This window comes from Orbicella franksi, chromosome 15 (assembly GCF_964199315.1).
Source record: "Orbicella franksi chromosome 15, jaOrbFran1.1, whole genome shotgun sequence".
Classification (NCBI taxonomy): Eukaryota; Metazoa; Cnidaria; class Anthozoa; order Scleractinia; family Merulinidae; genus Orbicella; species Orbicella franksi.
In genome coordinates, this window is record NC_138159.1 from 16,141,721 (window position 1) to 16,167,358 (window position 25,638).

General features: G+C 38.9%; 1 pseudogene across 1 annotated transcript; it reads right to left on the minus strand.

The window, feature by feature from the left end:
• Positions 1-910: 910 nt before the first annotated feature.
• LOC145470412 (rab3 GTPase-activating protein catalytic subunit-like) lies at positions 911-25,255 on the minus strand (annotated as a pseudogene). Its single transcript, XR_014042487.1, has 20 exons — positions 25,181-25,255; positions 24,455-24,682; positions 20,530-20,598; positions 20,341-20,418; positions 19,979-20,017; positions 19,633-19,855; positions 18,434-18,547; positions 17,473-17,563; positions 17,252-17,333; positions 14,596-14,650; positions 13,527-13,943; positions 12,889-13,026; positions 12,297-12,456; positions 11,371-11,525; positions 11,155-11,289; positions 10,839-10,935; positions 10,104-10,204; positions 6,992-7,204; positions 5,010-5,060; positions 911-4,195 (listed from the first exon to the last, which is right to left on the minus strand). The product of XR_014042487.1 is annotated as a rab3 GTPase-activating protein catalytic subunit-like (transcript).
• Positions 25,256-25,638: the final 383 nt, after the last annotated feature.

Sequence of the window (25,638 nt, forward strand, 5' to 3'; positions counted from 1 at the left end):
GCTCAACAGCTTGCCTATGCTAGACTTTCATCCATAGATTAATTCTAATGTTAAACTTTGCAAAGTTAATTTTGTGTTAGCCCTTAACCCTGAAGTAAGACTCCTTAAGTTACTTTGGCTACTTAACCTAACATAACAGCAGAGTGAAAGAAATCAAACAAAGTAAATACGTTTTCATATATATATAAAATGAGTTAAGTCTTTTAGAAATAGTATCGAAACTATCAAATTCGTTAATAGTTTTTGGTATGATCTCCGATAAATGTAACCGCGTCTTTTCGTTTTCTATTTTTTATTTTTTTCGTTTTCTACAGGGAATCTTCTTTGCATGGAATTAATTCCATGCAAAGAGTATTCCCTGTAGAAAGCGAAAAAAAAAAAACCTTTATAATTTTAACGAAAAGAAAGTGCAAGTTGTAGTATCTTGGTCGAGGATAAGGAAGTCGAAGTGTAAAAGCCGATCATTCTTTCGTGGGAGTTCAAGTTCGACCAAACCTTCCGCTTTTAATTTCTGGAAATTCCAGTTGCGAATGGAACAACCTTTTGCGGAATTTCCGGAGAAGAGAAAGACCTCGGTCGTCAGATATACTCTATATTTTCCAAAATGTCTACGTTACATTCAATTTTGCTCCCGGAATTCAGTTCGTATTTGAGCAAATTCAGCTTTCATTTGGTGCAACTTGGATTATCTCGAAACTTTCCAAGCACATTTCCACAACATTTGGCCAAGTTTCGAAATTTCTGTAATTTATGGTTGATAAAACGAAAAATCGGTAAATCCCACAGACAAAAAAAGTTGGGATACAAAGCAAGTTCTCCCTTCCCCCCACTTACAATGTTCATAACCAGGTGATTTTTTCCCTTTTTGTTGAAAAAAATGCGACATTTTCCAACATCGATTAGAGGGGATAGGAGATACGTGATCCAGCTCAAGTGTCCCAGCTACTTTTGTTCGGAATTGTAGCTCTTTGTAGTAATTATGACAAGTGTTATGAAAGCACTATTTGTTACATTTTTTTCTAATTTACAAAGGTTTTGCATTTAACAACTCAGTTGAGGGGCCCAACATAGGTTTCGCGGAATGAGAGATGAGTAAAAATGAACGCGGAATAGGGATGACAGAACTTTTAATGGCGGGATGCGGGATAAAAATATTTCGGTGAGAACGGGATTTGCTATTTATGACAGACGGGATGCGAGATAGTCTTAAGAGCGACGGCGGGATGCGAGATCGACGGCGGGATGCGGAGTGTAAAGAGGTAAATTACACATTACAGACGTCACACAGAGGAACTGCGACTCTTACCAGGCGGAATCGAGATAACATTCCGATCCGGGCGGGATGGTGCGATTAGGCTAAAAATAGTGGGGGAATACAGGATTGAAAAAACCTATGCTGGACCCTCTTAGTTACTGACCGGAAGTTTTGCGAGCAAGGCTTCATGAGGTTTAAACTTCCGCCGGTGGTTTAAGGTTGCAGTATACAGCTATTTCAATTAACGAGGTCGGCGCATAGCTTTGAGCTTTCTTTCTCTTCAGACTTCTGGAAACAATGTTATTGTCGCCACACTTAATTTTAGAAATTTTAGCTAAAAGTCGTTGTATAATAGTGAAAGGAAAGCTACAGAAAAATGGTCTCATGAGTGGAAAATCTAATGTATCCTTGCCAATACTTCACGAGCAAAGATACAAATTCGTAGATTTCCTCTACACCAACATGCAAACTTCCGACAAATACCCAGACTACCGTTAGGTCTTGTCGCGAAGACTTAACGCCTTCATCTAACAACGTTGACTGAAATAGCTGTAAACGCAAAACTCCCAACGGTATCGTAGTCATCACTATATATTCAATACGTTTTTGCAGTGTTTAGCTTTGCCAAGCTTAAGACATTGATATTTAAATAGAATTATCATGATTATCATTTATTTAGTGGAACCTCTCTTTAAGCCCGGGCCAAACGACGACAGAAACGACAGCCGCCTTCTGATCACGAGAGTTACACGAGAGCTTTTTTGTTTTCAACTCTCAGCGAGTGTGGGCAAAACGGGATAAAACTCTTCGTGACCCGCTAGAAAACTTTGAGCAGGTTCAAATTCGATAGGAATATACGAGGGTGAACGTGAGCCCGATAACGAACGAAGGTTGACGAGAGTCGCCATGCAAGAGTTTAAGAGAGTCACTGAAACCCCGTCCACACTGCGCCAGGGGAATTTGAAAACGCAGCTTTATTTCTACGTTTAGGCGTGCCGTCTACAATAATCCGTCACGAAAACGGAGCTTTTCGAAACCGGACGAATTGAAAAACGCGGGCTTTTCGTTTTCGTGTGGACGAAAACATTTTGAGAACGGAGCTTTTCGAAAACGATTACGTCACGATAATCACGTGATTTCCCTGGCCGAGTTTCCTTAAACACAAATCCAAAATGACCGGTGATTGTTACGTTTTTAAATTCCTCCAGCGCATTTTGCAGAAAACATTTGATGCGTTTCAGAATGAAACCTCCGTTTTCAAATTTGTACGGCGTAGTGTGGACGGGGCATGAGGCGTATATGACTTTCAAGCCAGGCGAGACTCAATGTTTGTTGTCCTTTGGCGCGGGCCCCCTGAGGACCAAAAAAAAAATGGTGTTGTAGAAAGGTGGCCTCAATTGTGTGGAGGCCATTAGATAAGATTCGCTGTGCTTGTTTAAAGAGTTGTAAGCTTTGTAAGGTCAATGTAAATAAGCTGTAAAACTTTAAAGTAATTAAAACTCAATAAAACGGGTACTCATTCTCTCCAGTTGATTTAGTATCGCGCGATTTTCGCGCACTGCCTGTCAAATATGGTACATTTTTTTTTTTTTTTAATACGGTGTATCTGCACTAAAAATTTCCCGCTGTTAAACTGTTGAGAGAAAAAAGATGCACAATCGTAGCGCCTTGGCAGAAGATTTTTTATGCATCGCGGAGTAGAAATGAAGAAAATGGTAAAGAGTACTACAAAACACACCCATTTGTTTCATAAACGATTTTCTCTTTTACTGATATTTGAAATAATTTCCCATTAAAATATTTTTCCCTGTGCTAAGCACAGGTCCTTTGAACAACCGTTTGTCTTGTTGCTTAAAACCATTTACTTTTTCCATTTAGAAAGACTCCAGCCTCATCTAAGCTAACAGATTGTTAACTTTTTCAGTCCTATAACATTGTATCTGATTGTCCCGTGGTCATCGCCAAAACAATTTTATAGTCAAAGCATGAATTTGAGCCGCAAACAAGAAACGCTAAACGCGAGCTGTGGCGGAATTCTTTGTGTTCATGGGGTGTTATACTTTGACGAGAATTGAATGACATTGGTACAACCACAATGCAGTCCAAGGTTATAATTTTTTTTTTGAAAAACAAACAGCACTTCATGGAGGTACTGTTCGATAGCTTTCATTTGAATGGTCACATACTGAGGTTTCATCTACAGAATTAAATGTTAGAACCACCTTGTACAGCATAATAAACAGTGACACATGAAAGCACTGCTCAATAGTTTTCAATTGGATGGTCACACACTAGGGTTTCATCCACAGACTTAAAAGTTAAAACCATCTTATACAGAATAATAAACAGTGACACATGAAAGTACTGCTCAATAATTGGTCTCATTAGAGTTTCATCTACAGACTTGTCACTACATTAATCGACTCCAGGTTAAAAAACTGACTCAAGGTTTAACGCTAGGAACGGAAAGTTAACAAGCTGAAGCCAGACCGAATTATCAACTTCTAAATTCTACTTGCAATACTAATAACCTAACAAGACAAGTAACGAGAACAAGGAAAAACAATTAGTCAAGATGTAACGAAAAATTCTCAGAACTAAAGATCAAAGGAAACGTATGAAAATCAGTGAGAAGGATATCAAGCCTTTAGTGTCGAGTGACTGGTTAACTGATGGTAAGAAGAGGCCGTGGGTTCTCTGATCCGGGGAGGGAGCATAAATAATATTGAGTTTTAATCGATTTTCAGTCGTTTTGTGTCATTGGAAAATGACATCATCGGTAAATGCGCCTGCAAGTCTGAAATCGTCATTGGTCAGCACACAATACATTCTTTGCGGACAAGAACGTGACGAGGGTCGGGGACGGGGAATTGTTGTTCTCAAAATGTACTCCCGACCGGTAGGGGATGGGAAGTCTTGGAATGGAGGAGCTGGTCGACGCTGTGGGGAAAGAAAAAGCGAAAGTGAGGAAATATGCGGAGAGAACAGACTTTGATAAGTTTCTGTAAAAGTTGAGGCACGTTACTGGTAAATGGAATGAAACTTAGAAGCAGCATGTTGTGTACCAAGGAAGAAAATATCTGATAAACTGTTATCCAGTAACACGCCTTGTCAGGCTCTTAACTCCTCTGTATATTTACGAATGACATAATCGGCTTTGACAGAAAAGCCGGAAGTGGAAGTTATCGGTGCTCAATTTTCTTGCGCCAGTCAGGTGACTCTTGAAAAGATCACGAGGGTCTCAATGGGCTTAACCGTTAGCCGTAAAACGGGCCAAAAATTTAGCCCTTAGACGTAAAAATTGGAAAATTTTAACCGTTAGCCGTAAAAGATACTAACCATAAAAAAAATTAGCCACGAAAGTGAAAATCTCAAGATCTCTTGCCAAGACTTTTTTTGTCTTGTCAGTGTCTTGTGGCTTGTAAGCTATACTAATCTACAATTCACGAGTTTAATAATAATACCTTTTTCCAGCCTGGAATGGTTCTAAAACCATAAATTTTTAACGGTTTTACACTTGAAAGAAAAGTTAATTTTTAACATTTAAATTTTTAAAATCATGGTTATTAAATGCTAAGATTTCTGTTAACCATAAAGAAAATAAATTAAGCGTTTACGGTAAAAGCCAACACCCCATTGAGACCTCATCATTATTTCGGTATTATATGGGTTGTAACCTTTCCTATAGGATGGAGTGTACTTCTCCGTCTAGATAACTTCTCGATGAAACTTTCTACTCTGACAAATAACTCACCGGTTGATTTGAAGATGTGTCGTCGTCACTAGCAAACTGCATTTTCGCACTCTGAAGGAGAAAAAAAACAAAGCTACCGTTAAGAACGAAAAAGGCCTCATCTGTAAAATGTAAATTTATCCCCTTTGCCTGTGTTTATATACTAACGCAATTTTACGTCGACTGGTCAAAAAAGACTCAGGGCCAGGTTGTTCGAAGCTGGACTAAGGTTACACAGCACTTTGAGAGGGCTACTTTTGTCGAATTTTTTCTTTTTAAATTAACAAAAAGGTTTCTATATAATCTAACATTTCCCAAAAAATGAAAGTAAAATCTTAAAACGTGCGCGAGTTATTTAGACAATTATTCACGCTATTATTGCCTTGGAATTCCCGCGAAAATCGTTTCGCTCGCTATGAACGCTAGGGGTGCCTGAGTTTCACTGGCTGGCGCCACATTTTGTTGACATACATCCGAGTAAAGGCATGACATGTTTACAACTGTTCAAACGGCGAAAACTATTGTTTAATACTGTAAGTTTGCGGGTCTATAAAAAGATAACCAATAAGAATACGGAAAAACCCTGACACCCTCTGGGGATGCTTGCTGATTAACACTGTGCACTGTAAACATTACTGCACGGGTTTGATACTCGATTAATTCAGCCGAATGACAATCAGTTGTTTTCCGTTTCCAGGCTTCTTTCTTCTCAACAAAGGCACGGCCAAATTAGCGGATACTTTTTTCTTCGAATTCTACAGTGCATAACCTTTCTTTTATATATAGTTTGTGATAGTTTCCTTAAAAACAACGCCGGTATGATTTTTTTTCTGAAGGACACCCGCGAAGGTATTGGTAACCTTAAGCTAACCCAGGATTAGCGGGAATTTTGATTTCAGTTTCGTAACTTTTCTGTGAGGTTTCCTCTTTATATTGTTTGTCCTTCAGTGCTGAGTTGAATAAATCTCAAACTATACAAAACATAGACGCTGAAAAGAATGTTTAAACAAGAAAAATTAATACTTTGGTTAACTTTTAGTCCTGGGTTAGCGTTGACCGGCTTTCCAACAACCCGGCTCAGGTCTATCAAATACAGCTGCAAGAGGTCAGCGTAATCCACCAATCAGAATTCGAAGCAAGTATAAGACTGATAGCAAGCGCGGGAAAACAAAGTAACGGGTGGCAGGCGCGAGAAAACCTTTAACTGGCAACAAGCGCGGGAAAATGTGTAACGGAAGGCAAGCGCGGGAAAACATGTACCTGTTGACAAGCGCGGGAAAAACAATAATGGAAAACAGGTAACGGGCGACATGACCCGCGAGAAAAAATGCCACAGATCACAAGTGCGGGAAAACCTGTATGGGATGGCTTGCGAAGACATAAACCGACACGAGAAAAAATGCGGGTCGGAAAACCAAGTATTGGGTGGCAAGCGGGGGAAAAGATGAAACCTGTGATAAACGTCGGAGATCGCATTAGATAACAACTTTATTGATAGAAGAGATAACAATGCACCCTAATTGGTTGGAGTACGTTGTAAGAGCTCAACAAACGCGATAAAAGTTGTTCAGCTAGAAAATCACGAGAAGATCTTTATAAAAAGTTCTACAAATCTGCGATAGGAATTTCAAGTAATTAGTACAGTCCACTTTTGTTAAAGGAGCTGAGTCAAGGTATTTTGAGTTACACCAAAGAGATAATAATAAACCATAAAGGAACAAGGATAGTTAAGGATGGAGAAGACAAACACGGGTTATAAACGACGAACTTGAAAAATTTTGGCTAAACTTTTCAAGATACGCGAACGTGACGTAGCTCTTTTAAAAACGACACCTCGTCCGTATCGAGCAAGTAAATGAATGAGTTAGGGACCAAAAGCGGTCCTTAGTAACGAGGTGTTCATGAAGTGGAGTTTAACTATAATAATAGTGAAGAAACGCAGAGTTATGGAGAAGAAAAAAAGGGTCCAATATCACTGTTACCACTGGGAAAACCAAACAAACCTCTTGTTTAGCGAACAGTCGGTGGATTACTCTTCCAGCTGGTCCTCTACCGGCACCAATAACTTCCACTTCCGGTTTTTCTGTCAAAGCCGACAAGAATTGTTCAACGTCCTTGTCTCTTCCTTTTTCCGAGAGTGCATCTTGAAATTTGAAGCGCAACGAATGGGCACGAGCAATTGCCAGTTCTGACAGCTTCAGTTGTTTTACAAATTCCTAAAACAATAGATAATTTTTGAGTTATTTTTTTGTAAAAAAATACCTCTTAGTCGGCGCGTCGGCTATGTTATGGACGGGTCAATGGGTGAGTGAGTGAGTGAGTGAGTGAGTGAGTGAGTGAGTGAGTGAGTGAGTGAGTGAGTGAGTGAGTGAGTGAGTGAGTGAGTGAGTGAGTGAGTGAGTGAGTGAGTGAGTGAGTGAGTGAGAGATGTATGTATGTCACACCAATCAGATTGGATCTACTATGAACAGCCAATCAAATTTCTTGTTGTAAAGGTAAATGGTACGTGAGAAACAAGGTATGTACAAACACAAAGACTTTGGTAATTGAAAAATAAAGAGTGACGTGTATGTTGCCGGTTTGTGATTTTTAGTCCGGTTTGGAGGGGAGTGTGACAGTTACATACGGACATTGGGTTGTTTTAGAGTGCATAATTTTCAGTGTAATGGTGGCTAGTTATGAACGAGATGAGTCTTGAGTTTTGAAGCAGTTCATGAGTAGTAGGCAAATGGCACGAGATATTTTTATTTTCAATTACAAAGGGTAACTTGATACTTTTGTTTTTCACAAGGTGTTAATTCAATTAGAGGTCACGAATCGTCGGTTCTAGTTCTTAGGACATGTTTTTAGAGGAGACGAGACTATTTAGATTTGAAGCAGTTCTAACGTTTACAATAGTAAGTGCAGGTAACGATTGTTTTGTTCTTATTGCATGCAAATATAACGAGATATTTTTATTTTTTAGTTACAATGGGTAATTTGACACTCTTGTTTTTCACAAGGTAGTAAATTCAATTAGAGCTGACGAATCGTCACCACTTGTTCCCACGAGATGTTTACTATTTTTAGTTACAAATGGTAACTGGACACTTTTGTTTTTCATATGGTAGTAAATTCAATTAGAGCTTACAAGTTATCGGCTATTGTTCCCAGGTTAAACAAAAAAGAAGCTTTCATTTCTAGAGTGTTTTTACGTCTCTGCAGTAGCATTTTAATATTTTTATTTGATGGGCATTTTATGACATTCTTTTCAGTCCGATATTTTTAAAGGTAAAAAGTATGAAAACTGTTCAAATGTTCTTTGAAGACTGTGTGGCACCAACCTAAAGTGCAATTTAATTAAATCAGACTTTCAACGTGTCAGAGAGGTTTTTTTCTCTTTCTCTCAATTTCCGGTAAAGTAGTGTTGTTGCGTTGTGTTGTGTAAAAAGGGTAAACTTACGACTCGTATAAAATGTGGAAAGTTCTCTTAACTTGAGTATTTTTGAGCAAAAATTCCTCTTAGGGGCTGGAAGGGCTCCCGAGGGGGTATTCCCAGAAAAATTGGTTGGGGGTGTGCGGCCCGCTTCCCAAAACCCTTACCCTATTTATGACCAAAATCTGCGTTATTCCTTACCCTATTTATGACCTGACCAAAAATTCGAAACCCTATTTACGACCTGACCCTCAAATCAAAACCCTGTTTCAGACTTGCGTTATAATTAGCTCCCTAGTTCAAACCAATGTTAAATTACCGTAAACATACAAATTTGTGAAGGGCTTTTGTTGATTTTCTTTTCGATAATGATGAAAAAGTGGCTTCTTCTTAAAGCATACCCATATCAAGGCTAGAGTGCAAAAACCGTACCCTATTTATGACCAAAATGGCCAAAATCAGCTAAAATCGATACCCTATTTATGACCAAAACGGCTGAAAAACCATGCCCTTCGGGGCCGAACAGACGTATATAGCCCATATAAGAGAGTCCCCCTCCGGGGGAAGGGTTACGTGATCGGTGTGTGAGGGAGTTATGCATGTGCGCGTGTCAGACCAATCACAGTGTGGGTTTTATCAAAGAACGAATAAAATTGCCTGTTAGAAAATAAGATGGTATCTACATTAATCTGGAGACGTGTCAGATTACCGTAGTTTGTTCAGTCAAACATTTTATGGCTTACTATTTAGTTATCTTACCATTACCGATGTAACAACTTATGTACATCATAAACTCCCAGTTTCTATCTTGCTGTACATCGCAACCAAAAAAACTTGTCAAATCAACCAAATCATTACTGTAAACAGTTCCATAAATGCTCCTATCTCTGAGACTTATAGTTCACAAAAAAATAACTCTTGCACGCCTTGCGTGCCTATGTTTTACGAAGTTGTCATCTTCTGTGCAGCTCTGCTACAAGGTAAGGCTTTAATTTCATTTTAGACTACGAGTAGCCCCTCTTTCGCTTAGTCCGACGAGCGAGACCGTTAATAAACAAGGAAAAAATGGCTGCGCGAAATGCTGGGTACGCGCGGCCGTTTTCTTCCTCGCGTTTTTCTTTCGCGTCACGCACGATGGACTAAGAGAAAGAGGGACTACTCGTAGTCTAATTTCATTTTGACAACTCTGTTCGTGTCTCTGTTGATCTTCTCGAACGAACAACCGCACGTGCAACTTTTTGGGCTTCTTTTTGATGGTTTTCCTCACTTCTCAGCCAATCAAAGAGTGAAAACCCGCACGCTCAACTTTGTAGACATTTTTTTGATGGTTTTTCCAAACTTCTCAGCCATCCAAAATGAAAACAATCACACGTGCAACGTTTTGACAACTTAGGGAAGTAGTGTGTTTTCTATATGACATGAAAACTGGTCTTACTGTACCCTTCAACAGCATCAAAGCTCTACCCTTATTATTTGGCTTTTCTAAACTCAATATTTAACAGCACAACAGTATTCTCCACAAAGGCATTAAACAAGATCAATTCTTCTGCACCATTGTGAACCAAACACCAACGTCTCGTAAATTTTACAGAAAACAACCCAGGACTTAGTAAGAACTAGGGTTATTCGTGATTTATTCAAAACAAGGAGGAAAGAAATTAACGTTCCAGTAACACGATAATCCCTTGTTCAATTCGTACCTCACAACGAGGCAAATCTCGTGCCATTTCCCAAGATAACTTGCTGGCGTTGCTAAGTACTTCATCCAGAACAGATGACACTGCAGGGATGTCTCGTGCACCTGGCAAAAGAGATGAAATCAGTTCATGGCTGTAAAGAAACCTGTTTTATTTTGTTCTGTTATTTGAACTGAATTTTGTACGTTGTTATACGGAAACCTCCTTCCTAAGCGACTAAGCTGTAAGCAATCTCTCGTCCTCAGAGCCCACGATCCTTTTGATTAGGACCAAGACATCGAGACCTCTGGGTCGACCTCTGAAATAATCTTGCTATGCTCTTTCAATATTCAGAATTACTATTATTGTAGCTCGATCAGAAACTAGATCGCTTGTGCTAATGAGGCAAACATAAACAAAGATTCCCCTACACAACAATCACACTGATCTTGGGATTCTTAACAAAATGCTGTTTTCAAATGAATATATGAAATATTATTATTGTAATATTTGCAGCATTTTTGTCGTCCATTAAATGGACAACACAATTTATAGAGTCCACAATAAGCAATAGCCTCGTACACAGACGCTCTTGTGCCTCGTCACGCACTCCTCCCCAGCGGCGAGAATGTTTCTTCAGAAGACGTTGGGAGAAGAGAGATTGCGTGACTAGCCCACAGGGCATATGCGCAGGAAGCTCCAATAAACATAGCAGAGTTCAATCCTACGAGACATAAAAACAGTCATTGTTTTACTTACCCGTTGTCTCTATACGAAGAACTGACGCGTGAAGCAACACAGGAAACAACTGGAAAGCGACTTGAGCAGGCTTGAGACCAGCGAGAAAGTGCAACACCTACCATGGTAGCACGGGACAGTTAAAGTAATTCTACTGGCGGTACAGCTGTAGTTTAATTATTCATTTTTCATTTCCCCATAATTCACTCTGTTTGCGCCACCCCAAATTTTTCGTAAACTAGTGGGACGTCTGCATATTCACATTCACCACAATAGTTTATGCAAAATTTGGGGGACAAACAGAGTAAATTGGTAAATAGAGAATGTCAGATGATACCTTCTCAGCTTCCTTAGTTTCGTCAAAGAGTCGTTTCTGTCTGCGGACTGGAACCGAGCGAGCACTCTGCCATACCTCTACCCACATATTGCCTGGGATACACATGCGCAGGCTTAGGTGCCCCTCCTCTCGCCACTATGAAAAGCAATGATAACGAAAGTGCAATTTGATCTTTTGTTGTCATACAGCTCACAACAGGTTATACAGGCTACGTACCTTGCACAGGGGTTGTAGTTCTTCTACATGTCCAGCCTTCGCTTCATCCATTAGAGTCTTCGCGCTACTTGTCTGTTTACTCGGCGAGTCATCGTCTGGTATCTCGATGTCTTCTGTATCCCAGCCTTCCTCTAACGAGCTTTCACCGCTTACAGCTGAACAAAATAAAACAAAAACAACACCATTAAAACAAAAGAAAAAAATCTGTGCGGCCATGCTTACATTGACTGTCCTCAACGTAACCCAAAGAAATCTCAAGGCCAACCACTAACAATAAACAACTAATCAAAACAGGCAGCGCAGGAAACCACGTGACGGGTATTAAGAGCGGGAAAGCTAAACATGCAAAGGGTTGCTAGCGGTAAAACATGTCAGGAGTGCAGGACGCGGGAATGTATGTAAGGGATGTCAGGCGCGGGAAAACGCGTGACGAGTACGAAGCGCGAGAAAACATGTAACGGTTTCCAAGCACGGAAATTACACGAGATTACATGTAATGAATACCAAGGGCGGGAAAACATGTAACAAGAGCCAAGCACAGGAAAATTCTAACCTAAGGTCCCCGCCACACAAACGCGTTTTCGTATGAAAACGCATTCTCTTTGATACTTTTTCACCTATCGTCCACACTAAAACGACCGAAAACGCTGACAAAAACGGTTTCAAAAGTGGGGCCTTTTGAAAACGCATCGTTTTGAAAACGCTCCGTTTCTAGTGTGGACAAGTGAAAACGGAGGCTTTTGAAAACGGTGCCGAGAAAAGCGTCATATACAGTCGTTTCCATCAGCGTTTTCGGGCGTTTTAGTGTGGACGACAGGCGAAAACGTAACAAAAAGTGTGCGTTTTCATACGAAAACGTATTTGCGTGGACAGGTGAAAACAAACCGAAAACGATAGTGAGGGCGAAAATATTGTTATCTTTATACCTGTTACGATAGTGGCGCTTGATTCTTCGCTTCGTTTATTAGTTTCCTTTCTGAGCCTTCTCAACTCTTCCATCTCCTCTTCTGTCTCGGGGCCTGGTATCCAATCAAACGGCGAGTACCATCGTACAAAATCTTCTAATAAACAGCCAGGATTTGCCGCCTAATGAGAAAAATACAGATCAGGAGCGGAAAGAACGTTTCTCCCATCCCATGTCAGCGCTTTATTAAAGGTTTCTGTGACATAAACCGACTAGGCTAAGAAATTGACAATTTCTTACGTTGTCTCAACAATCTTGTAGTATCTGTTTATAAACAAGGTTGGAGAAAGGTTTTGACTATGATTTACCATATTTAAATTAATTAACGTTTCAACTACCTTACTTTGTGGAGAGAACAAACAACGGCCATTTCCTAGTTAACTTGTGCCTCTGTTTCAAAATGAGTCCTCCTGCAAAACCTGAGTTTGATTAGCGTAAAAATGAACCCGTAAGGGAAACATATTTTCATATGAATAGTTCCGCACGAAGACTCGTTTTGACACGGAGGCAAAAAGTGACTCAAAAATGGCCTATTATGGGTCCTTATCCTTTACCTTAAAAGCCTCCATGTCGGAGAGCAGAGAAGCGCACTGCATTTGAGCCCTTACGCGAGCTCCTTCTTCAGAGGTCCCTAATTGTGTGAGGATTTCAGCTTGTTCTTCTAGCATGTCTTCTGTCATTGGTGCTGGTTCCTAGCTCCAAAAAAAGGGAAACGAAATAAATAATTACAAAGGAAGCTAAACGAGTCACCCAAACACGAAGCCGCATCTATTCAGTTCTCGGTAGAGAATACTTTTTTTAATGAGACATGAATAATCATCGCAGTTATGTACACAACTTATGCAGCTGTGAAATTCAAGCATGAAAAAAATAACTGTGATATCTCACGATTTTTACCGACTTAACTAAGTGTAGATGTAGATGTAGAATAAGATCATTCATGTCTTTACATCTTTCTCCGCAGTTCAAAGGTACGATCTCACATATGTTCACTTGCAAAACTAATCAGCTGAACAATTTTGTCATTTTCTGAACGACTGAAGTGCAAACACGGCACGCTGTTTTGCCGGAGAAATAAACCCTCAAAATGGCAGTTTGGCAGTTCATGCATTACATACAATTTCATTTTCACCAGCCATTCCTAACGTTAAACAGCTTAATTCTAAGCCACGATTATCAGCAACAAACCTACCTGAGTGATTGGAACTAAGAGCGGTTCTCCAGAAACGAGAAGTTTTAAATCCCCAAATGGTTCTTTGGCTCCTTCTCTTCTAAATACTAACGAATTATTATCAATGTTATCTTCATTCAAGTCATTATCTGTCCTTTTTGTATTTTTTACATCCTCTGCATTGCTTCTACTGTCTTTGTCAACTTCATCTTGGCTTTCAACGGCTTCGAAAAATTCGTCATCATCCGAAAAACTCGACTGCGATTCTAAACTTTCCATTTGAGCGTTAGAACTACTTTTACGTAAGCCTACATTTTCTGAATTTGAATCGTTGCTTTTAGTTCTTGTTTCGGAGGTTTTGTTGACGTTAGTTGAAAACTGTAGGCTTGCTGCTCGAATCTTGGAAAGCCGTTTTCTCTCGATACAGCAGTTAAGCATCTGAAAAGAAAAACATTGAGAAGATAGAATTAATAACCGATTCAAACGAAGCACAAAGAGACCACATAGTCGAACATTTTCCTTCAATTCGTTAACTGAAGAATACAAATCTAACTTGGGCAAGATGTCAAAATGTGTCGGCTTTCACGAATTTTCCCGCGCTTGGCAGCCGTTGCTAATTTTTCCCGCGCTTGGCACGGTTGCCAATTTCAAAACCAAAATTCATACACAGCAAAAACTACTGAAAAAAAATCGTGCAAGGGGAGTTACGGAAAAAAAATCGAGCATTTAAGTGCTTTCTTCTATCTAGGTCCTGTTTTTTATGTATAAAAAATTGTTGCACAACCTAAAGGTGAGAAAAATATTTCATGCCCCAGTAAATTGCCCAACCACCTCTTATATACTCCGCTAGATATTTCTATATCTGTACTCTGTAGTATTACAACCAGTATTACAACTTAATGTCAAAGAGAAACAGTCTTTCTGGCAAATCTCTAGAAAATGCATTAGTTTTTAAATTTATGACAAATTTGGACGCAAGGTAGAACTTTTTGATCTTTTAATTAGCTTACCTACTGGAACAGAGAACAGCGGATTCATAAAATCACTACTCGCGAAGCAAAAAATTTACAAGGGAGAAACACAAACAAACCTGTAACTTTTGATGAATTAAACAACTTCCAAGATTGGGGGGTTGTAATTTTAATCTGTGTAATGATACAAATAAAAAGCGTTTTATTAACACCAGGAGCCATAATCGGGGACGGAGACCGTAAGTCTCGGGATTCGCGCGCACCTATGATATGGGACAATTTTTCTATTTTTAGAACAAATTGCGCCATCCTGACGTCATATATCCGCGCGGATTCACGCACATGTCAGGGGCTCTCGCGTGGATGTTGTCACGTTGCGTGATCAAATGGTGAGAGTTGAGAGATTCTCTTGCGTATTTTTCACAGCGATGGCAGGGAATAAGGCAGGGAATACGAACCAGGGCGCTTATATGTAGTTTTATGCTCTGAGCTAACGGAAAAGGTGGGTTTTTCAGGGTCGAGAACAAGACTTCAATCGCGAGGTGGGAATGAATAATAGTTGTAAGCTTACGCGTATGCTTAAGAATATAGCAAGAAAACTCTCTACTCTGGTATCGAGTTAATTTGTGAGTTTCTCAGACAATGTTTTATCATAACCAAAACCTGTTTTGATGGTTTCTTATTGTCTTTGCTTGTTTGGTGAGTTTGCAAAAGTTTTTGAAAGGAAAGTCTGACGCGTACAATTAGCTCATTTGCATAGTGCATGCAGCTCGTGCACTTTCAAGTCCGAGTCGGTGTTTTCAATTGTCAACAAATCTTGACAAAGATTTCTTTCGTTATCTTTTGTGCTGAGATGCTGCAACAAATTTCACGAATGCAAAAAAGGCTACTAACATCATGTGTGTTTCTTCAACATAAGCATAGTGAAGTTTTACACTGCGAAAATGAAAATAGACAAGGAGTTTTGATAACTCGATCATCAAAATCGAAATCGTTATTCCAAGTTGATTAAAGAAAGCGTCATCGTAACTTTGCTGATTGTTTCTGCTTTATTCACATATTTTCAGCTTAGCTTTTAATATGTTCTCAAACATTTATCAATCTTAAACATATTTAAAAACTATGGAGCTATTGTTTGACTTCGATGTACGCTTTCACACGAAAGTGCGGTGGAAGTACAATTTGTCATGTTTACTGACTGTACAAAACACGCATCGGCGGGCGCTCTCATTCATCGACAACAAAGAATTTACTGGATTTTTACACGAATAAAACTAAGCAGTATCTACGGACGTAAAGTTATTAAGCCTTGATGAAACATCAAGCGTTGCTTACAATTCAAGCGAAACTCAAACTAGCAATTATTTTGTTTTACTTTTCGGTCGCGATAGACTGACAAATTCCTCGCGGTAATGTAATGTACAGCTCATGTAAAAGAAGCATCAGTCGGAACACAACTTAGTCAGCGATATATGTAAGCTTACAGCGGAACATACCTAAATTCGACACTGTCTTACTTCACTCAAACTGGAGCAGCTTACGACGAAAATACTTAAGCAAACAGACGTAAACGCGTTGAGTCGTGGGGCAAAAACATGAAACATTTCGGGAATTTCGGACGCCATTTCCCCCGCGCGACATCCGCAAAAATCCTCGCAGCATGTACGCGCGTGTACCGCAGGTGATGGCGCAATTTGTTCTAAAAATAGAATTATTGTCCCATATCATGGGGACAACCCCAATACTTGAAATGGTGCGCGCTTACGGTCTCCGTCCCCGATTATGGCTCCTGTTAACACTCGATTTCTTTTGTGATTTTGGTTTAAAAAAAAGTTCCTCTAAGGGTGTTTAGCCTCAAAAGGTCCCCAAAAGGAGAGCTTCTGTGGTCTCTTTTAATGGTATTGAGCCGAAAAAAATATGGCAGGAGATAATTTGTTGTTTTAGAATTGGTACCTCTTTGGGGTGAAAAAATTTCAAGCCACGCCCACAAAACAGGATCTTGGTATCTCTTAGGGGTTCTTTTCAAATTTCCGATGAGCTCCCCCGTCCTTTTTAGGTGGGAGTCCCCTTCCCCCTGGGGCAGGGCTGAAAGGTTGGTTTAAATGCCAATGTTCAGGAAATAAAGTTGTCGATGAATCGATCACTAAGAGTCAGTTCTTCATTTTTTTTTTTTTTTTTCATTTTTTTTTCTTAAAAGTAATATATCCTTGGAGTGAGAAAAAAGTCATAGTTTTTACTGTATATTGTATTAAATGTAGTCGCATTTCCAGTTATTCAATCACTTGTCCATAGATCAAAACGACACTTAATAACCTGCAATGCAGCTATTCTTTCTCTGCATCCTTATTTATTTTACGTAACAAAAGTGAAGCATGTTTCAATTACGAAAATTCAGAATAATGGTAGCTATAATCACGGACAAAAGTGTTGACACCTCTGAGCAAAACAAATGCTTTCTATCGGCGTCCTTCCGTAATTTCAAAAAGCATCTTTTTTGTCGATAGCCAAACCCCCTCTCCCCCTTTTCAATGTTGAAATACGCTCCGTGGACACTGTCACGTGGCTGCAACATTGAAATGGGGAGAGGGGGTCGAAATGTGAAAATTGGAGATTGAAAACCTCACCCGTTCAATGAAACAGGTCTTTTTCAGGGAGTGTCTCAACTGCTTTTGTCCATGATTGTAGACTTGAACTCAAGACCCCCGGATTTTACATAAAATGGTGACATGGTCTATTACTGACGTCACAAAATGAAGTTTTACAGAATCTCTTTACCTTGGAATAAATATGTCATTTTCCCACCTATATCGCATTTCCAGTACAAACTCTTGCCATAGATGAGCCACGGCTCTTAAACCTGTAAAACGGGGTAAATACGAAAATAAGACCATCAGATTCTAAAGGTAAAATATTAATATATTATCCAGTGACTGACGACCATTGGCAAACTGGCAAAAATGTGACTGTATTTTTCACTGACACAGCACCTCACTCACCTCCATAGCTGTGATAAACTATACAGATACAAACAGCAAGGAAGAAGGTAAGGCTGTCCTCAGGCGCTGTTTTCAAACCACGAAACTTGTCCTGAAGAAACGAAAGGCAGTCAGTACTTGTAATCAACCGAACTCTCTGTGCGCATTGCTGGCCTATAATTAACAAAAAGCTGGACCACAAGCCTAGGGAGCGAATAGGCAACGAGACGAAACCGAGTGGACAATCATTCTAATAGTTTTGGTAGACGTTCTAAAGGACTACAGTCGAAAACTTGTAATTGTAGTTTTTTTTAAGGTGGCTGGTAAAAGTTTCCGGCACTTTTTGAACAGCTAAACTTTGACGGATCAATACTAACACTTTCTCCAGTGATGCTACAATAACATTATGGAACAAATCCCCAGTCATGATACCATAACTGTATGACAAAGAGAAGTACGGTAGTATTGATCCATCAAAGTGTAAGTGATGGAAAGAACTTGACATTATCGTCAGCCACTTTAGGTCAAAAATCAAGAACAATTTTCCTTGTCAAAAGCAACGTGAGTCGATCAACTAGAGTCATTCTAACTTTTACGACTGTGATTGAAAACACAGCTGTGTGTGACCATTCAAATGAAAGCTATTGAGCAGTACTTTCATGTGGTACTGCTTATTATACTGTACACGTTCTAACTTTTAACTCTGTGGATGAAACCCTAGTGTGTGACCATTCAAATGAAAGCTATTGAGCAGTACTTTCATGTGGTACTGTTTATTATGCTGTATAAGTTCTAACTTTTAACTCTGTGGATGAAACCCTAGTGTGTGACCATTCAAATGAAAGTTTTTAAGCAGTACTGACTTTCAAGAGGCACTGTTTGTTTTTCAAAGTTTTGCAAAATGAAATTCAGACTTTCTTCAAGTTAGTACTCAGCACTCTTGGTGAAGAACATCAAAATCAAGAAATTAATCTGTTCACACCTGAGGTCCCTGCTCCTGTTTAGCATCCTTGCTATTTTCCATTTTATTAAATAATAATTGCTGTTGTTCAATTTCTAAATCTTCTAAATCTTGATCTGCATCTGGAAATAAATGCTGTGGGTAGAAAGTGCATTTTAGACACAAACGGATATACAAACTGAACTAAAATCAAATAGAAACTCAAATTGAAGTTTACCTTATTTATTTGATTAAGCGCCATGGGCGCTTGATCAAATTAATATTCGAATTTTAGGTTTAGGATCTTAGACATTTTATCTAACAAATAAAGAAGTCTAAGCCGTGTATTACACTGAGATAAAACATGATGGGCATTTGAGAATACGAGGCAAATGTAGAAAACACAAGCCTCAGGCAAATGCTTTCTACATTTCTCGAGTGTTCTCAAATGTCCAGAGTGTTTTATAACAGTGTAATACACGGCCTAGGCTTCTTTATTTGCTTTATGATATAGAGGTAACGTGGCGAAAAACACTAAAACATGCTTTTCCTATGTTTTACACTCTGATAAAACATGGGTTTTCAACCAATCAGAGTGTGCAAAGGGTCCTATCTATATTATAACTGAATTTACTGTACCTGATGAATTTTTACCGTGTATAAATAATGATTAAAGATTAAAGATTAAAGATAATTAAGTTTTTGGGCCTTGAGAGTTAGTGCTTATTTGAGGTGTGCACTTATTAAATTTTCACCATTTTCAGCAAGTAGTAAGTTTATTTTGCAACAAAACAATAAATAATATCAACAAAATGTGAAGATGTAATGCCACAAAGTTTTGGGCAGGAGATTGTGCAGGTGAAAGAACTTTGTGGCCACATGGACGTTACAGTTGAAACTTTGAGGAAACTTCCAACATTTTCATGACTCTCAGACAATGAGCTTGGAGATTGTTAGCCAGTAAAGATATGATAATCAATTCTCCTCTTCTGCACTTATTATTGTTTTTTTTTTTTTGGAAGGGGGGCGGGGTAGGGGACTTATTCGAGGCCAGGTGCTTATTGACTGTTCCCACCTAAGGGGTGCAGGGTGGGTACTTAATCGAGGTGGGTGCTTATTCAAGGTTCGAGATTGGGTGCCTCATTGAATAAATACGGTAATTACAAACAGCACAAAAACTGTAAACATTGCCTGGGCCAATAGAAGTTTGCATGATATAGTCAAAGCTGAGCAATGCATGCCTTAAGGATTTCACGCAGAAGTTTCCCAGGGATAGGAAATTCCTGTGAGCTACGTTCACTCATGGCTGATATTCTCGATGTTGCCCTGGAAACAGCAGTAGATAATGATGCCACATGCGGGGCCTCTGTGAGTCTCTGCAGAGCATGGGTTATATCTGCCACGTTGTCTGAATAAAATAAACAGCAAACGTTTTCAACATTGTAAAATTGGTATTTTTGATGATGCCAGTACTAAATTGCGACTTTTAACTTGTATGGGGAAAAGCCTGTTTTGAAAACTCTTGTTACAAAAGAGGTGAAGAGAAAATTAAAAATAGCAGACATTTCAGGCCCTTGGGCTAAATTCCACAAAGGATGTCATGTCATGTATCCACTAAGATATTCACTTGCGAATCAATAAAACATCATTGTTTCAGATCATCAGCAGTACATGTCTATTTGCCCTTACCCTTCCAGGTAAGAGGGGGTCTTAGAAACGGCCATAAGCTGTTTACTTTTGGTTTTTGTGCCACATACTGTAATAATAAAAGTACTTACTAACTTAGCTTGCTTGAGCCATATTGTGGAATATTGGCCCTTGCTATTTTTGTACAGACCTTGCTGTTTTTGGTCTGTACTGCCACCACCTTGGGCCAATATTTCTCAGCACGGCCCTTGTGCTCAGTTGGTAAGAGGACAGCCATTAAAAAACAAAACAATAATCGGAACTAACCTAATAAGCACTGGGGATTGTCATTCATTCTCGCTCTCACACACCACTGAGGGGCATGACAAGGGTCTAGATCACTGAAACAAAAAAAAAGTATTCAAGTTTAATCTCTTAGAATGAAGCAGACTAAGAACAAGTTAACAACATCCAGGGTAGCAAAAACTCTCTATGAAAAATAAAGCACTTACAAGTAGACAGAATTGTCAACAATGACTTCTTCAGATAGGCAAGGCCACGTTGTTGACAGATGAAGCTCCCTGTTATAAAAATCCATGAAAAAAACATACTATTGTTAAAATTAAACGTTCAGCGAAGTAGAATCTTACGATTTTTTTTCGAGCTATATGGGTATGTGCTGCTGTAAAGAGTGTGGTTTTCAGGCTGTTTAGTCTGGGATTGGGTATACATGTAGAATTCAGACAGTGTTGGTCTAGAATGTGGTATAATTTTCCGAAGAGAAGCCAGTGTAAAAACAATTTGGTGTAAAACAATGTTCTTTACTTGGGGTAATAATAGAAACTGAAACTCAGAAGTGACTCTGTAAGATATTGGTTTATTTAACGTAAGTTGTACTATGATAGTTCGCCAACGTCTTGGGTCGATTCACCAATGCTCTAAGTCACTTTGCCAACGTCCTGCTGGTCAATTCACCAACGTCAGATATCCAGTACTAACGAAAAAAAAAGGTGCTTATTGATGTTTGGAATGCAATCCTGATCCTTGGGTGATCCTTGGGTGATCCTCGGGTCAAGAAATTTTATTTAAGCCACTGCCAGTTTCACTTGACTGACTTTAGATCAATTTGCATGTTTTTGATAGTTTCACAAGCCGACTCGTGGGCACTACATCGCGGTAATTTTCACGGTGAAAATTGACAGTTTAATACCAAAGTCCAATGACTTCCAAAACTTTTGCAACTATCGCACCAATTCACTGATAATGCATTACAATGTAAATTAACATTATATCTTTTCCTTTTCTTCAGAAGCAAACAGAGTTTGTTTTCATTTTCCAGGCCTATAATCGAGTTAGAAATAAAATGGAACATCAAGTAAATAACAACAGCAGTTGTATTACAGTATATAGTGTCAAATATTTACATGCACTAAAAATGAAGGTAAACTTTTATTTAGACGTTGGCTAATTAACCAGTAGGACATTGGCGAAGCGACTTAGGACATTGGCGAATTGATCTAAGACGTTGGCGAACAAGTCGTTGGCGAAACAACTCGTTGGCAAAATGACTGGATACCGCCTGGTCTAGTAGAGGGTTGCAAAATCAAGCTGATCATGTTCTAGTATACAATCAAAGGCTCCTTCGAGCTACCTCATGGTATGTGGTAATTATTCTATGAAGTACTGTCCTTTGCCTTTTTTGGAACTAAGAAGTGTTGCATTTGTAAGGTGTCAAGTTGAAAAGTGCATCATGTTAATAAGCAGCCATTAGTTGAGCATGTTTATAGAAATAAGGTCTTCATCTAATATATATAACATTTTGACAGGAAACACTGGTAATCCTTTTAGTGTCTTTTTCTCTGTCTGGATTATGAACATCAGCAGTGCAAATATTGTTTTGACAATTTGTGAAGATTTCATTAGTTTGTACATCAGCACTGGATGTGTTAGGGTTTTGAACAAACTCACCCCACTCTTCATGGGTTGCGAAGTTATGCCATCTAGCCATGCATTTTGCACTTTTATGCCTTCGGTTTTAAATAATTCACTAGTGTCTATAACATATTTGGCTGCATCTAATACTTTCTTAGGTCTGACAATCTGAAACTGATAGTGATGCTTGTAACCAAGTCGCCTTTTAAGTTTTATTGGAGTGGTCTGTGATTTGGTTCTTGGCCTTGGGAGACAATGAACAGTCGAATTTACATCACTTGGCACATTGACAATGTTTCCATGAATAGACAATTGACCAACCCTAGATAGTTCACGGAATTCTATAAACGGTATACGAGGTGATATTAGTCGCTCTTATAGTGATGTGAAATTCAATACATTAGGCTTACAAGGAAAACCCATTTCATGTATTCTCTCATGTATTTTCTTCTGTAAGCTTTACGTTTTCACTGTTATTAACTGGTTTGTTTTCATTTGCATTTCTTTGTTTGTTTGCTGTTGTCACTTATCTCCATTGTTCTGTTTTCTACTATGGAAACATAATGAAATTCATCTAGGTGTCCAATGCAAATGTTTAGGGCATTTGTAACATTCACTGGTTCAACAACAGTAACTGGAGAAAAAGTTGGATTTGATTCAGCAATATGAATTGATAAATTAAGACAATTGGCAACAGCTTGAATTATGATAGCATTAGCCCATGTTCCTTGACATGACTTTCTTTCCAAATAACCTTGCCAAGAATGCTCAGTTTTACTCTCTATAAAATTGTTCAGGGTGATTCACTAAATACTGAATGCTAACACTGCGCACGTAGAAATGACTATTAGGATTTCCATAGAGTTGATGTGATACAACCCTAAAAAAGCAATCACCACCTCCTTCAACATCAAGTGCAGTTCTGCCTAACTGAGACAATCTGAATTCTAATAAACAGACAGAATTTGTGGGTGATATAAAAGGTACTGATATGCAATACCGGTACTCATTTGCAGGACCAGGATTTGACTCCATATCTCCACTCAATGATATGATTCTGCTCAAAAAATGGTACGTTTACATTTGGAGCTGTCTTAATTTTCTGAAAATATTACCTTCAGCTATCATACAAAACAGAGGCAAGTTTTTATGCTTTGGAGTTCTTGTTCAAAAAATACACAAACTTAAACTTTGTCTAATGAAATACTTCTTTGAGAAAATCATGAATTTTAAACCTCTATATCACTCTAAGAAATGACAACCATGGTATCCACACAACATAGCCTTCAGCTTGGAGGATTTCGTGACATTAATTTCTAATGTATAATTTCAGCGACATTTTTTAAAATTTTTTATTTATTTATTTATTTATTTTTTTGCCATTAGAAAGTCTGGTAACCATTTTGTAAGAAATTATGGAGGGTTCTCTTTCACGTGTCATTCTAAACTGAGGATGGGAGACAATGGTAGCTCAGAATTCCATACATTCACATTTTTATCTGCATTTCTGTACTGACAATTACTTGACAACTGAACTGGTATTTTATTTTGATTTTCAAACTGCTCGGGTATTGTAAGATTACCTTCGATAATCAATTGCTCCTGACCTTGGTGTATTTCAGGTGGTATTCAGCAGGTAACAGATCATCTGTTTGGCATTTATTTGTTGTTTGATATTTTGTATTTGTTATGGTATTTGTTATTTGGCGTATATTGTATTTAGCATTTGTTTAGCAGTTGTGTTCAATCTCTATAGCTTTAAGTCCCAGCGAGAGGGGAACTTGACGAAAGCTTCATCGATCTCCTTTGTCATGTGACATCTTCCGAACAGCTTCCCAGCGAATTGCGAAATATTAAAAGCGCATTTAATTTTAAATCATACGTCCTGCGAGTATTTTTAGAAAATTCAAAATGCAATACAGTAGAAGGAGGGCAGCTTACCTTTTTCCCCAGACCATAAAGCATTCATTTCGAATAGTTCGTTTTGTGTATTCTATTCCTCGTCATCCCAATGTATCTTGGAGACATCGTAACTTTTAAGACTTTAAAACCTATTTCTTTCCCCTCGAGCTCCCTTAAGCACATTTCCTGTTCGTTTGTGAGGTCTTCAAAAGTGTACTTTGATCAAAGATGGAGCGAAAGGAAAGAAAACTCGCCTTGACAATTTTTGCGTCGGGCTCGACACAACAGACGCCATTTTGTAAACATGTACTGGCACCTTTGTCCCACCCCCTCCCCCCACGTATATGAACATAAAACAATGACACGACTTTGTGACAAAACCAAACCTAGTATGGGGGACAGGGGAAAACGTGTTTAATTCATGTTTAATGCGTATTTAATGCATAAATTAATTGTCTAAAGGGAATGGCGTGACAAATCCAACCATCACTATATCTCATGGTATGAACTGCATACCATGAGGTAAAAAGGGTTACAATGTCCCAGCAGAACAACCCTACCCAAAGATTTATAGAGTGTCCCCCCAGATTTCGCTAAGCTTACCTTATTGGATCTTGACATGCCCCAAAAGGTAAAGTTCCCAGGTTGTTTACTCCGACTTTACAGTCCAAACTTGAAGACATATCAGGGGGCTCTTGTGGCCAGGCATAATCTGTCCACTCATCCAGTATGTAAGTAAAACGAACAGTTAATGTGACAGGCGGGACAGGAGAAATTGGACACGCCTAGAAGAAAAACATTTAATACAATTTTCAAGTGGTAATATTTATTCTAATATGAATCTCTATCCTAAGAGATGTGGGTTTCTAAAAACACTTCTCCAATAGTTACAGAGAGGTATGCCATATCTATTAATTATATCAACTACTTGCCTATTGATAGCGGAGCTCCTGGCGCGCGAGTGGAGCCCCATACCTTAGAAAATTTGGTAACTCATCAATCCGAAAAATTTTGGTTGTCACGTGACGTACGTACATACATACGTACGTAAGTCCGTCCGCATGCCAATACCCTGAAAACTAAGAGAGTAGCACCATTACCATAGCTACATCTTTGATTTTGGGCGTCCATGCTATTGTTAATTGACAGCTGTCACAACAAGCTACCCGCTGACCAGTATCACGTGACTATATTGCGGCTCAGGTTTAGAGCTCATCGAGGTTGCGTGTTTGTTCGGCTGCATCGATATTCCACAGCAACTGTGATGGAAAGGGACACACTGTGACCATCATTAAATACGGCAGCTACATATTTGGTGGATATACTGACGTGTCCTGGCACAGTAAGTATCATTCTACTACTAGTATACCAATGCAAATGCTGTAATCTGATTGGCTGAGCCATTGTACACTATCCGAATTTTTGAAAGACATCTAGAAACAAATGGATAATCCAATTTTTGAGAAGACTAAAAGGATGGCAGTTACAGTTTCTTAAATTAAAAATGCTCGAAATTTATAATTGTTAAGTACGCGTGTACACAACTGCAAATGTCAAGTTGACAATTCAGTCCGCACGAATTCTCTAAAGGGTGAAGTTTAATGCTTAGACCGGAAATAATTGGAATCGTTATTTGAAGGAAATTTCAGTTAGAATTCTAGTAAAGCAATTGGGTTATGACCTCGAGAGTTCTATGAGGTGATAGTTGATTCGGCCTTCGGCCTCATGAACTATCACCTTAAAGAAATCTCGAGCTCATAATCTAATTGTTAATTAGAACTATCGTC